The following is a 15,790-nucleotide window of genomic DNA, read 5'->3' as shown; positions in this document are numbered from 1 at the left end:
CAGATGAATGAATGAATAAAGAAAATGTGATATATATATACAAACACACACACAGTAGAATACTATTCAGTCATAAAAAGAATGAAATTCTTTCATTTGTGGCAACATGGATGAACATGGAGGATATTATTTCAAGTGAAATAAGTCAGGCACCGAAAGATAAATATTGCATGATCTCACACATATATGGATTCTAAAAAGTTGTTCTCATAGCAGTAGAAAGTAGAAGAGTGGAAGAGTGGTTACTAGAGAAAGGGAAGGAATTGGTCAGTGGGTACAAAACTATAGTTAGATAGGAAGAAGTTCTGGTGTTCTAGTCATTCTAGTCAGTAGAATGACTAGCGTCAACAATAATGCATTATATACAGGAGTGCTAAAAAATGTATATACATTTTAAGAGATGTTATCTATGTATTACTTTTTGAAATTGAATTAAATTATGGTAGCAAAATATAGTATGATGCTCATTCAACCGTGCTTCCACCATTTTCTTTGACTGTTCTGCCTGTTGTATGGTGACACTAGCGTTCATTTGATTAAGGCCATCTTTTGAGTGAATGCCATACTTAAAATGTGTATTTCAAAATAGCTATGAGAGGTTTTTGAATGTTCTCATCACAAAACAGTAATAGCTGTTTAAGATGACAGATATGCTAATCATCCTGACTGGATCATTACATGTGTACATGTATGGAAACATCACATTGTACTGCATACATATGTACAATTATTATGTGTTAATTATAAATTTTTAAAAAGTAAAATGACCCAGAGGAAAAGTTGTAGGAAATTAAGGAGATGAGAGCTGGAAAGGAAGGAGATCAAAAAAATAAGGTAATATCAATCAAAAGTCCTATGTTGTTTGGTTTTTTTAGGGGAAAGGGTAGGTCATGTCTGAAAGTCCTCCTTAGTCAGCGCAAGGAACTGGAGTGTTCATTTAGCTGAATCCACTGGTCACTGATCAAAGGCTTAACCCAGAACATGTAAACCCCAGGCAGTTTCAGTGTTTAAAAAGAGGGCAGGGTGGGCACAAAAGATTTTAGGTGCTGGTTATTGGGAGTTAAGGTGCACAGGCAGCTGATGTGGACAAAGATGGAAAAGGGACACAATGGAGCTTGGCAACGTTCACCTTAGTGTAAAAATGATAGTTGCACACTCTTTGTCATTGTGTCATGTATTGAGAGACTTTATTATTATTTTTCTTTAAAAAACACAGATGAGTTAAATTTTTATTATGTTTTTTAGAAAACAAAGTTTGTTGATGTGACTAGAGTTTTATTGATCATTTTTTTTCTATATTCTTTTTGCTGTTTCTTTCCTTCTTTCTTCTGAGGTGGAATCTCACTCCGTCACCCAGGCTGGAGTGCAGTGGCACATTCACAGCTACCACAGCGTCGACCTGCTGGGCTTAGGCGATCCTTCCATCTCAAGGAGCCGAAACTACAGGCACACTAACACAGTTGGCTAATTTTTAAAAAATTTATTATAGAGACAGGGTCTCACCAAGTTGCCCAGGCTGGTCTCGAACCCATGGGCTCAGACAATTCATTTGCCTTGGCCTCTTACATACTGAGCCACTGAGCCACTGAGCCCAGCCTCTTTTTGCTGTTTCTTTACAGCAATGCTTTTCAATGTGTGGTCCTTGGATCAGCAGAACAAGTTTATGGCGTGGGTGAGTGGGTAAGAGCACTTGTTAGAAATGTAGATTCTCAGGATTCACTCCAAACTTATCCAATCAGAAACTCTGGGAGTGAGGCTCAAAAATATAGACTGCAGCAAGATCTCAAGGTGATTATGATGTTTCTTAACATTTGAAAATCATGATTTTATGGTCTGAGCAAGAGTTACAGAATTAGAAGAGAAAGGAAGAAAACCTACATCCATTCAGCATCTGCTTTATGCTAAATAAAATCCTAAGTACTTTACAGTCATGACCTAATTTATTACTCATGATTTCTCCCTACTTTCTGTGAAGTGAATATTATAAATGATACTTTCACCAGTAAAGAACCTGAAAATCAGGAAGGTAAATTGATTCGCCTAGTCATACAGCTACAGCCAAGGTTAGGATTTGAATCTAGACCTGACTTCAAGGTCATGCTCTTTCTAGTGTATTGTGCTGTACTAGGAAACAAATGCCAGAGAGTGACAGTCACAGTGAAAAGTAGAGAAAAGCATAGACTTGTAAGCATAGCATTGAGGAAGACACAGATTTGCCTGGATTTTTCACTGTGACAGGTAACATGTTGAGTATAGAAGAGAACAATAAGCACCAAGTGGAGAAGCTGGGACCGCACGGATTGACATGATGGATGTATGACAAAAATCTCATTCTCTCAAATATTCTAGAGAAGGGTGAGCCTAAAAACAAGTAGAAAAAAGTAGTCGAAGTTTCTGCTATTATGAGAATAGAAGCTGTCCAGATGATAAATATTTGGCTTTGTGATAACAACAAAATAATAATGTAATAGTATGTGAGGGACAGTGGTGATGATGGTGGTGGTGGTGTAATGATGACATTAGTGTCGGAGGTGGTCATGCTAGTAGTAGTGGTGCTGATGGTGGTAGAAGTGGTGATAATGGTAGAGGTGGTGATGATGGTGCAGGTGGTGATAATGGTAGAGATGGTGATGACAGTAATAGTGTTTGAGAGGGTAATAGTGGTGGTGGTGGAGGTGCTGGTAATTGCGGAGGTGGTAGTGATGATAGTGGAGGCAGTGATGACGGTGATGATGGTGATGATGGTGATGATGGTGATGATGGTGATGATGGCTAGGGCAGTGGTGATAGTGGAGGTGGCGGTGGTGATGATGGAGGTGGTGGTGATGAAAGTGGTGATGGTGGTGGAAGTGGTGATGGTAGAGATGGTGATGATGGGGTGGTGATGGTGAAGATAGGGGTGGAGGTGTAGAATGATGATGGTGTTGATGGTGAAAGAGTGATGATGGTGGAGGTGATGGTGACGATGGAGGTGCTGATGAAGGAAGAGGTGGATGTAATAGTTATAGCAGCTACCGCTTACTGGGCTTTCATCAAATAGCAGGTATGGTATGATGTTATAATAAACCTTAATGTATTATCTCATTTAATCTTTACAGCAACCCAATGTGGATAAGGGATGGAGGGTGTCAATACCACCATTTTATAGATGAAGAAACCGAGGCTTTGGAAAGAAGCACACTTTCTCAAATTTAAAATGTAAAAGCTAAAATTATGGTGACATATACGTTGATAATCACAGTTAACGCTTATGAAGTGCTTACCTTGTGCCAGGAAGTCTGCTTAGCATTTTAGTTAATCCTCATAAGCTATCTATTAGGCAGATGCCATTGCAGATAGAGAAATAGAAGTAGAGGGTGTAGGTATTATACTCATGGCCACAGGGCTATAAGCAACAGAACCAGGAACTGACCCACATTCAGCCACCAAACTATACCGTCTCTCAGCATGTGTTCAGTGCATAGTTGCACCTTCAGAGTAAGCCTGATTCTTTGCAATATTTCATGACTTGCTGAGTTTTTCTGGTGCTTCCCTAGGGAAACTGTTGGCAGTTTCTAACATTATAAGCCCCTGGGAATGCCACTTCCCAAATTTCAGTTGCTTCAAAGAGTTGCATGTGTGTGCTGTTCTTTACCTTTCCACATTTGGCACATGAAATTGCATTTATCCCTTCCAAATTCCATACTAATTGACTGATTGAAACAGGATTCTATTTCAAGCTTGCTTTGTAATTGAGCACTCTCCTCTGGCTATAGCTTCAGGTCATCCATATAAAAGAAAAGACAAATCTTGAAGTCTTATCTCTTTCTGAAAGAGTAACCATAATTTGGCTGATTTTGCATCCTACTAGAGTGGGTTCAAAGCCAAGCTAAATTACAAAGGGCTCCAGCTGTCACTCTGGAAGATGCCTTTTTGTACATCCGTCTGGAAAGGATTTGTTCCCATGGAGGCTTCTATACCTTACAGATATCAAATGCTGCTTGGGATGGGTGGGCTGGGACTTGGAAATCCTTTCATCCCTTTAAGATTTTCTTTGTAATTGGGGTACTCTTTGATAGTGTTTGACTTGTACTGACTTCTCCAAACACCTCTGGTTCATAGTCTTAGTCTTATGAAAGAAATGTGGATGCTGTGTCTTATATAGGAGGTAGCTTGAGAGACAGCATAGCATAGTGGTTTAGCAGTGCTACTCAAAGTGTGGTCTGCTGTCGAATGTTGGTCCACAACTGTTTATTAGTAGTTCCCAAGGAGACAAGGAGTTTGCACTAGAGTGTAAAGTCAGCTACAAAAAAAATGCACACTGCTTAGCTCAGTTGATGTATATATATTTCATAGCAAGACTTTCTCAATGAAGGAAGCAATGCACAGACTTACAATATTATGTAAACTCCTTATCTCCTCACTGATCAGGGTAAAAACATTTGAAGTCTAGCTACTTTATGCAGATCTGATTTAAAGGACAGATTTTTGGAACCAAACTGCCTGGGTTTAAATCCTAGCTCCGCCACTTATTATTAGTTGGGCGATTTGGGGTAGATTATCTAATATCTTTGTGATTCAGTCTTCTCACCTATTAATGGAGAATAATACTAGCCCCTATTACTATTGTGTGTGTGTGTGTGTGTGTGTGTGTGTGTGTGTGTGTGTGTAAGGGTGTGTCTCTCCTTTGAACTGAGTGGTTGCAAGATGGTTGAGCTGGTTAGCTAGAAATAGGAGAAGTTGGAACTGAGCTTTTTAATTGATAAGGATTTGATCTATGGAGTTTTATTTGTGGAGTCTCTAAGTGGTCATCTCTGCCCTCATCTATCTCTGAAGAAAGATAGAGGCTCCCAGTTAGAAAGTGACCAGGGTTGGAGGAGGGAGGAAAGTGGTTATTGCATGTTTTAGTTGATTTGTCCAGCTGAGTGCATGTGTGAGTTGTAAACTCCATGAAGACCAGACTTGTCATGTAGCAGGCATTCTATGAATATTTGTTAAATGAATGATTACCAACATCCCCAGAAATGGAAAATTGTTCACCTTGTAGATGACTCAAGGTCTATAAATTAGCATGCTCTAAGACATAGAAAAAAGGAAAGGGACTTTACTAAGCTGTTACATCATTAATTGTTCTTTTAGCACTGGTTCAATGCATATTTGTCAAGATTACCTCTGGCTTTTTGTGATTTTGTATAAAAGACCATGTGAAAAATAAGCCCCAAGCAATGCAGCTTTTATGCATTACAGTTGCCTTCTTAATACATTGTGAATGGGACTTCAAGTCTATTTTACAAGTTCTGCTTTGGGTCCTAGAATTAAATCTTTGAACCTTTCTCCATGCCATGGAATACTGTTGAGCTATAATGTTGAAAAGTCATTGACTTCAGAACCATGGGAGATCCATTCTAAAGACTCCTAAAGCTGAGAATTCCAGGAATATTGTATTTAATAAAGAAGGGCAGGAGGGGAAGCAGGCATGCTATTTTAATTTGTTTTTATTTCCTTTCTTTTCCCCAAGGGTAAAAATGAAGCCTGGCAGAAACTATAGGACTAAACTAGAGACTACATCCAAATAGCTTAGGTTAAGGTGTCAGGCTACAGTTTGGAAAGCTGATTTTGATTTTCAGTATTTTCAAAAATTATTTTTAATTGTGGTAAAATATACACAATATAAAATTTATCATCTTGATCATTTTAAGGTATACGGTTCAGTGGTGTTAAGTACATTCATACTGTTGGGTAACCATCACTACTATTCAGCTCCAGAACTCTTTTCATCTTACAAAACAGAAACTCTATACCCAATAAAGAATAATTCTCCATTCCTCCTCTCCCCCCAGCTCCTAATAACCACCATTCTACTTTTCATCTCTATGAATGTGACTATTTTAGTATTTATGTAAAAGACATCATACTGTATTTATTCTTTTGTGGTTGGTTTGTTTTATTCAGCATAATGTCCTTAAAGTTCATTCATATTGCAGCATGTGTCACAATTTCTTTCATTTTTAGTGAGATACTATTTTATTGTATGATATACCACATTTTGTGTATCCATTTATCTAGACACTTAAGTTGCTTCTACCTTTTGACTGCTTTGAGAAATGCTTTTATGAACATGGACATACAAATATCTCTTTGAACTCTGATTTAATTACTTTAAAAACAAATCGTGATATTTGAATTTTGAGCACAAGTAGCCTATGGTAGTGACCTTAGTAACTCCCCAGGGCTTTATAGCAGGCAAATATTGTCTTCTTTCTCCTTTCTCTCTTGCTTTCTGTTTTTGTCTCTGCCTCTCTCTCTCTGGTGCACACTTTTGTAGGTGGGTAAGTAGGTAGAGAAGATGCCTTCTGCCCTTGCACTTGTTTATAAGGTGTCTAAGTTTTATCAAGGAACAAATAGGAAGGTTACCAAACACAGTTGTAGAGTAAGTGACCAAATGGGTTAACTTTAGATTTAAGGTAGATCTACTGTAAAAGCTAATCTATTTATATGAGTAAAAGATCTGACTTAAAGATAGAGTTGCTGAATTAAATTATTATTTTTATAAAATCAACTTAAGATCCTATTATGCAAGTCTCCATTAACAAGGCAAAGTCATTTGAAACAATATATTGGCCACAAAACAAGGAAATGGTCAGATTTGGAATATGGAACATAATCTCCTAAGGGCCTCTGTTCAGAATCATGAAATTATAAACTACAGCATTCTAATATAAATTAAGAGGGAGCAAAAGCATGAAATAAAGCTGTCTGAAGAAAATTATTTGCATGGTGGAGCCCTATGGATGCCTTACTGGTCTTCCTGGACATGAAGGGCTTCAGTTGCTGGGTGAAACCTGTGCCTTCTAGTGAAGCTGAGGTAAAGGTAATTCTGGTACACTCCCCGAGTCTGGAGAAAACTTCAGCAATTAAAACTGCTCTTTTCTTCTACTGACCACTTGCTTGGTCTGGGAAAGTCTCAGCTAGTGGGCAGGACGTGGGTGTTTGTTATTCTAAAAAAAAATATGCAAAGAAAAAAAAGACTGAAAAGAAGTACCCTAAAATGGGTAAAGCTTTGTTTGGTGACTGTCTTCTGCCCCCCAGTAAAATTCTCTCTCTCTCTCTCTCTCTCTCTCTCTTTGGAATAAAAAATACAGTATGTGGTAAATTAGAAAAAAGAAAACAAAAGAAATGACTGTTTGCCCTGGTATTCTCTCTCTACTGCTGCTACTGCTAGTGAGAAGTCAGAGCTCATGCCTCTATCTCTTGGCCTTCTGTGCTATTCCTCTGATAGCCCTACTTCTCCTTCCCTGCCTGTTGGAGACTTTTGTCATGGTTGGACACCTAGCATTCATTCTCTTTTCCCAAAAGTATATAAATGTTTGTGTCTTTCCCTACAAATGGTAATCGTCCATATACTGTTGTTACTTAAGTATATATCTTTGATTTTATAACTTAGCCACATTACTTCAAGGTCTTTCTGTACTTTTAATGGCCAATCTGAGAGGTTTAAAAAATGTTATCTCATAATTCTGGTTTTTGGGGTTTTTTTGAGTTGGAGTCTCACTCTGTCACCCAGGCTGGAGTGCAGTGTCACACTCACGGCCACCACTGCCTCAACTTACTGGGCTCAGGCCTCAGACTTCCTAGAAGCTGGAACCACAGACATGCACCAGCATGCCCAGTTGATTTTTTGATTTATTGTAGAAATGAGGTCTCGCCATGTTGCTCAGGTTGGTCTCGAACTTCTGAGCTCAGGCAATCGTCTTGCCTCTGTCTCCCGAAGTGCTGGGATTATAGGTGTGAGCCATTGTGCCTGGTCCTGATTTTCTTATTATAAGCAAGATTAAGCTTCTTTTAATATGTTTTGTATTGTTTATATATTTTCCATTTAAAAAATTGATTTCCCAGAACCATCTGTATATAGGCGAAATTAGACTTTTGTGATATGACCTACACAATTTTTCCCCCTAATTTGAATTTTTTATCGTGGCTTTTGATGTTTTTATGTTTTGTCATGCAGACTTTGTTTTTCAACCTCATGTATTCAAGTTTATTTTATCATTTTTAATTGTTTATGAGTTTTTGTGATTTTTTAAAAAGGCCTTATCCATTTTAAGGAAAAAGGTTCATATTTTATTTTAGTACTTTTGTGGATTAGTTTTATATATTTAAAGTTTTTATTCATTTGTGATTTACTTTTATTATAAAATATGAGTTAAAGACCTACATGTATTTACTTGTTTTCCAGATGGCTATCCATTTTTCTCAACATCACTTATTTATAATCTCTCTTTTTCTCCCATTGGTTTAAAATGCCACTATCATATACTTGAGTTTATATCTAGACTTCCCATTTGCTGTCTGTTTATTTCTGTCCTGATATCACATAATTCTATAACATATATGTATTTAATATCTGGGAAACCCAGCATCTTCTCTTTCAGAATTTTCTTGGCTATTCTTACTCTCTGAGAGAAACTTTGGAGAGGACCAATAACTAGACAGTTTGAATAGTTTTTTTATTTTTTGCTCCATTCTGGGGCCTTGAGATATAACTTTTTCTTTTTGGCTCTGTCTACCTCTGGCTGCCTCAAGTAATTACTGAATTATTAGTAATGAGCTATCCTTGAGCACTACATTCTACCCTGTTTTTGAACTACTTTTCCAGCGTTTTTATTGATTTTTCCTGGACTCAGGAAAGAGGGAATGGAGAGCTTATTAGTGGTAGAGCTATGATTGGAACCTAGGATTTTCTGGCTCCAGTTCAGTACTTACCACTATTATTGCTAATATGATGACGACTGCTATTATTGCTACTACTAAAGTTATTTCCCCATCCCCCATTTCTACTAAAATACAATATGCCTGGAACTGCACAAAATATTTTTAATTTATTGTCCATTTACTCTTGACACAACACTCAGAGGAGGTGGAATGTGTTTCTCTATCCACACCTAGCTGTTGGTGGTCACTACTGTATGCATTCTACCCTCAACACATTCTCTTTTATTGGCCACTCTCCAGGCCCTGACCAGGAGTCCAGGCATTCAGACTTCCTAGTGCTACAGCAGACAAATTGCTGTATGAGGTTGTTTTTGTTTCCAAAGTTGTAAATTGCGCCAAAATAGATTTTATACAATTTACAATGTGTCTGACAAGAAAACAGGTTGTTGCTGCCAAATCTTGATTTTTAATTGAAGCTCTATTTGAGTATGGGGGACAATAAATAGCTCTACCCATGGGGGGCATAAGGCAACAGTAGAGGCATTTGAGAATGTCTCCTGGGAAGGCCAGAGGGCAAAGGGACTGCAGTTTTCTGGATGCTTTGCTTACTTTGGTTATTTTTGGAAAAGCCTCTTAAAGGGCTGTTGCTGGGAGTTTATGAATTCATGACTATCATCTTGATAGCAATCAAGTAACAAGGCAGTTCTGTTGAGCCATGGGGGCTGAGCTTGGGCTTGATTTGACATTAATTGGATTTAGTAATCCTTAGATCTCCCATGTTTGTTCTCCCTATGCCTGAGAAGTCATTAAGCAGAGAAGGAGGGAACTTCTCCATCTTATTAGAGTCTTGGCTCGCTGATGACTTATTGGAGAAAGAGGATGTTTGGCATTTACACAGATTAGGTAAAGGAAGCCAACACAGGCAACTGTGGTTTGAGTCTTCAGTCACCCTGCTAGTGAACTGGCATCAGACACAGATCGTGATTGCTCCACAGCATTTTTAGGTCAGCAGGGATTGAGGCTGCCAGGATTGCATATGTTGGTGTATACACACACCCAGCAGGATTTCATGTGTCGGTGTGTATGCAAGAAAGACTATAAAGGTTGGTGTGCCATGTATGTTGAGGGGGGAGAGGGGAGGCCAGCAGTGAATAAGAGACAATGGCCAGAATCATGAGCCTTGGAGATAAACAAAATTTGATGGTGATGGTGGTCCCTGAAAGCTTATGTCCATGGAGCTGCTGAGTCAGTGCTGTGGAGGCCCACAAACATTAACCATTTCTTATATTTATCCATTATCTCATTTGAAATTACAGCAGTACTGTAGTATGGGTATTATTGTATCTTACTTTTAGATAAAGGAATTGAGATGCAGAGATGTTAACTTGCTTAGAGCTTCAGGGATGATAAGTGAAGCAAGACTTCTGAGCCATTTTCTGATCTTCAGTTTCAGAATTTAATACAAAGATAATCTTCTAAAAATAGAGGAATTCACTTTTTAAATTTAGATTTTCACTTTAAAAAAAAGCCTTTAGATACATTAAGTTTAGCAGAGTTTATATGAGCAAAGAACAATTCATGAATTGGGCAGTACTCGGAACCAGAAAAAGTTCAGAAATCTCCACCCAGCAACATGGGTAGGCAATATTTATAGACAGAAAAAGAATGTGACATATAGAAATAGCTTGGTTGCAACTCCGCGTTTACATTATTTGGGCATGGGGAGTCATGAGGCATTTGCCTTTTATAGACATGGACTGATCAATCAGTGGCCTGTGATTGGCTAAATTCAGCTACTATGATTGGCAAAGATTCAGTTACTTGTTACAAGAACATACTCATAAGTTAGGTTGCAGTTTGTTACATACAGAGGCACCTTTAGACCAAGTTTAATTTAACCGAATGGTTTCCCCCTTTTAGTTAGCCTCTACATTTTGAGATATTGACCCAAACCTTGGGCATTAATGTCATTCTGTCATCATCATAATGGACTACTTTGGACTTAGTATGGAATTCACAGTTTATGATAAGTCAGTTGGATGACTCTTTGTGTTCTCCTTGTGTCTTCATTATTCTAACTGTAGTGAGACAATTTGATATGGAACAGATGACTCCATACAAGTTTTTAAGACTCTTCAGATGATATGACACATGGAGGGAGACTATAATGATAGCTATTGGGAGAATAATATTAAGAGACTGAAGTATACTTCTTAATAATTAATTGAACCAATAAAAATGAAACATATTAAAAATGAGCCAGATGAATAATCTACTTGTTTTAACTAAGTGGTTTGTTTGCTGATTTCTTGCAACTGAGCTTCTACCATATCAACTATATTTATTCAAGTATAGCAGGAGGTGTTAACTATTATACACGCTTCCCATTTGAGCCAACAGATAGTTCAAAGCAATCATGTTATCTAAAACAACTTTAGCAAGAGAGTTTAAAGAAGCTTGCTGGGCAGCTGTAACCTTAGCAGTAGAGTCAATTGTAGTAACTAATGTTTGACATAAATTTCTAACCATAACTTTATTTACACTTATGCCAAGCCAGGAAAGGAGCATTCTATAAAATGATGCCAATTTAGAGAGATTTGTGTTTGCTGGAAAATTCCTCTTTATTCCATACTGCAAACTCTGAAGTGTAGACTAATGTCAGTTTCAAATTGATTATGAAGTGACAGAAACACTGTTAGAATACCTAATCTGCATTGGTCCCTTATTTTACATTTTTGAGACATGGAGTTACCCACACATATGGTTGGTTGTTAAAATTTTGCATAGATAAAAGCACATCATAGAGGGATACAAAAGACAGTTCCTGTGGGACTTTGTACAGTAGGCATTATCAAAGGGGAAGCACTCATAATATTTGTCTAAGGCTCCACTATTGAGTCATTGCATAGGTGGAGGATATTGACAAAGAATTAACGTTCTAAATTTGTCTACAAACTGTTAAATTATCCTTATATTGGTTTTCTTATTCAATTTCTGGCATAATTTAACTGAGAATTGTAGAACCCTCATTTAGGGTCTGTTACTTTTAGATTTAAACAAGGGATCTAAATATATGAATCTAAAAACTTAACCCTATAGAAAGAACCAGATGTGCAATTTGATCAAGCAGTCACACTAGGGATATCAGTGAAATTTGTTACAGGATGATCCAGAGAGTCTTTCTGATCATGTAAAGATCTCAATTTAACATGACATATCCAACATTCAGTCAAGTTCCCTGCAAAAACCATTGTTTATGAAATTGTAAATATTTTATGATCTTGCCAAGTATAAACAGAAAAGAAACAGAGGGAAAAGAGTAAAGGGTTTCTTGGTGACAAATGAGAGAAGTCTTGATTTGTGATCTTTAAAAAGCTGTCCACAAGATAGTGTGGTGATTTCTGAAGGAACTAGAAATTGACCTTCCATATGACCCAGTAATTCCCTTATTGGGAATATACCCGGAGGAACTCAAATCATTCTACAAAAAAGATACCTGCACATGTATGTTTGTTGCAGCTCTATTAACAACAACCAAAAACATGGAACCAACTGTTGCCCATCGAAGCTGAACTGGATAAAAAAAATGTGGTACATATACACAATGGAATATTATGCAGCCATAAAGAAGGACAAATATATGGACTTTGCAGCAAATTGGATGGATTTGGAGTCGATCATACTCAGTGATTTATCACAAAGAACTGAGTTCTCACTCCTAAGGTGAACTTGAACAATTATAATGCTATAAGAAAGTGATTGGCAGTAGCGCAAAACTATCAGGGGAAGGCGGGGTGGGACTGGCAGTTGGTGGAAACTGCTAGGGGAAGGAGGGGCATATCTCATCAACAAAGGTACCTGCATGATCAGTGTTTGTATACATAACCCTGAATTGTACCCACATCTTTATAATAAATAAATAAATTAAAATAAAATTTTTAAAAAGCTGTCCACATCTAGGATGCGCTCTCTTTCTGGGAAGAAACCTCTCTAGTCAATTTTACCTCGAGGTCTCCAAGGCCCTGGAAGGCCCTCTTGAGTTGAGAGATGAGGTTCTAAGACTTGAGGCCCTGAAATTTTGCTGTAGAGAATCACTTCCTATGGTCCCTTCCAATGGAGTTCAAACACAGTCTTTCTGTTGTGTCTTTTTATATAGATCCAACCTTCAGGTTCTTGATTAGGTCGAAAGACCCAATCCAGATTATAAACGTTTTGGTTGTTACTTTGTTATCAATTTCTGTGGTACTCAACCATTAATATCATCCTAGCATGTGTAAGTCAGGTATTTAGTGACATCTACCACCTGATTGATTCAAGATAACAGACATTGCTTAAAACTAATACGACACCGATCAATTAGCTATTAAAGATTTCAGTGTTCAGAAAAAATAAAGTCTTGGTTGTTATCAGTTGGCGAGTCACAAAAGGCTTCTTTTACCTAGTTAAAATATACCTTGGCATCATGTGTTAAAACCTTGCACTATTGAGTCATGTCAGAGTTTATAAGAGTAGGAGATAAATGGGGTTCTATTATTAGAGGCAAAGGCCTTCCAGTAACTATTTCATGAAGGGTCAATCTGTTTTTTCCACTGGGGATAAATCTGACTGTCATCAATCAGTAATATTTTTGACCATGGCAATTCAACCAATTCAGTTAGCTTTGCCCAATGCCATTACACTTGTAACACCTTATTTAACCGCTTGATGAGTTGTCTATTGAAATTAGTGCCTTTATCACTGGACATTTCTTCTGGAACGCCCCATAAGGGAAACACATTTTCTAGCTATTATAAAAATCAGCCTTTCTGAATGGGAACGCTACTATACAACCAAAAAACGTGCATTGAAAATTTCAGTGGAAGGAAACCCATCTGTAAGTGTCCAAATGATTCAACAGGAGCTGCAAACATCTCACCTGAAGTTTTTGTTTTCTTTTTAGAATTATGGGGTTGATGGCACATGATAAGGAGGCGGTGGCAGTGGTGGAAGAAGACGCAGTGGCGGCGGCGGCGGGAGTAGGGAACCTGGAAACGCGAGTGGGGATGGTAGACGGTGTGGACCCGCCGGGCCGCCGTCGTTTCCAGAAAAGTCTTGACTGGACACGCCTCTGGAGCCGCTGTTGGCTGGCTCCTTTGGCTGATGGCATGTTGAGGTACATGGGCCAGCAACAGCGAGGGCACTGATTCAGCGGGGGCCACTCTAGAGGCCAGGCCACCGGCACCATGGGCCAGTGTGTCACCAAGTGTAAGAATCCCTCATCAACTCTGGGCAGCAAGCATGGAGACCGTGACCCCAGCAGCAAGCCACACAGCAGGCGGAACGCAGGCCACCGCGAGGAGCAGGTGCCACCCTGTGGCAAGCCAGGTGGGGATATCCTCGTCAGTGGGACCAAGAAGGCGGAGGCTGCCCCTGAGGCCTGCCAGCTGCCAACCTCCTCAGGAGTTGCTGGGAGGGAGTCCAAGTTCACTGCTGAGGAGTCTTCCTTGCAGAGGTTGGAAGAACTGTTCAGGCGCTACAAGGATGAGCGGGAGGATGCGATTTTGGAGGAAGGCATGGAGCGCTTTTGCAATGACCTATGTGTTGACCCCACAGAATTTCGAGTGCTGCTCTTGGCTTGGAAGTTCCAGGCTGCAACCATGTGCAAATTCACCAGGAAGGAATTTTTTGGTGGCTGCAGAGCAATAAGTGCAGACAGCATTGATGGAATCTGTGCACGGTTCCCTAGCCTCTTAACAGAAGCCAAGCAAGAAGATAAATTCAAGGATCTCTACTGGTTTACATTTCAGTTTGGCTTGGACTCTGAAGAAGGGCAGCGATCAATGCATCGGGAAATAGCCATTGCCCTGTGGAAACTAGTCTTTACCCAGAACAATCCTCCGGTATTAGAGCAATGGCTAAACTTCCTAACAGAGAACCCCACGGGGATCAAGGGCATCTCTCGGGACACTTGGAACATGTTCCTTAGCTTCACTCAGGTGATTGGCCCCGACCTCAGCAACTATCGTGAAGATGAGGCCTGGCCAAGTCTCTTAGATACCTTTGTGGAGTGGGAAATGGAGCGAAGGAAAAGGGAAGGGGAAGGGAGAGGTGCACTCGGCTTAGGACCCGAGGGCTTGTGTCTGGGGGAGCAGACTTAGTGACTCTGTCCCAGGAGCAGCAGCAAGGATCTGCCCGCTGCCCTGCAGCCAACCAAGGAATTGGACCTTTCTGGAAATTACTGAAGATCCGGATATTTTCTACTTTACACCTTTCTCTGCCTTGTATCTGAAAGGGCTCTAAAATGCTGTATCATGTTTTAGGCACTTTCTTCATTTTTTGGTTATTTTGGTTGTTTCTTTTGTTGGGGGAAATTCCCCTAAAATATTTGAACCTGGCTACATGTTGTGTATCTTTTTTTGAAGACTTCAGATAGAATAAACCTGTCATTTCTTGCACAACTTAGATTTGTGTGTGTGTGTGTGTGTGTGTGTGTGTGTGAGTGGGGGGATGGGACTGTTAGGTTGAATTAACATTACAAAAGGATACAGTGCCAGATCTCAGTTTTGCATATTGTTTTTCAGAGCAGGTCTGTACTGTGTGTAGTGCTGTTTACATGGTTGAATTTAGGTTGTAATTATTATTTTTGAAGATTTACACAGATTTGAATAGCAGCGTTAACTGTTAACCACATTGCATTAATTCCCAGGCGATTTAGAGCTCTTGGAGAGCCAAGGCCAACCAAGAGCATGTGTAGTCTGGTGACAGCCCCTTTTAAAGCTAATTTATCCAAAACCCTTATTTCCCTCACTTCTTGCTCATTCCTTCTTTGACTTATTGCATTTCATGTTGAGTGTATCTGTCAACATGCTGCACCTGTCAGTCAAGTGAGCATTTTTTAAAGAACATATTGTACCGAGAACCACTTAAGCATTGAATGCAGAGAAAGCAGTGCTACCTCAGTTTTGCTGGAAGTAAACTTCTTTGATAGTTTTCTTTCTTTGTTGATGAAGTTTCTGTATTTTCATGTTGTAAGTGGAAATACTTTTTTTTTTTCTTCCTCTCATTTGCATTGGAGCTAAAGTTTCTGTTCCTGGTGGTCGGGAAACTGTGCCTGCCGACC

At 39.1% G+C, this 15,790-nt stretch overlaps 1 pseudogene; it reads left to right on the top strand.

Annotated features, from left to right (window-relative positions):
* The first annotated feature begins 13,675 nt into the window (after nucleotides 1–13,675).
* On the top strand, nucleotides 13,676–15,122 carry LOC103256736 (annotated as a pseudogene).
* The last annotated feature ends 668 nt before the right edge of the window (nucleotides 15,123–15,790 follow it).

Source organism: Carlito syrichta, unplaced genomic scaffold (genome assembly GCF_000164805.1).
Source record: "Carlito syrichta isolate Samal-C Ts95f unplaced genomic scaffold, Tarsius_syrichta-2.0.1 Scaffold295139, whole genome shotgun sequence".
Lineage (NCBI taxonomy): Eukaryota > Metazoa > Chordata > Mammalia > Primates > Tarsiidae > Carlito > Carlito syrichta.
Note: the sequence above shows the minus strand (reverse complement) of the source record. Positions and strands in the feature narration are given on the sequence as shown.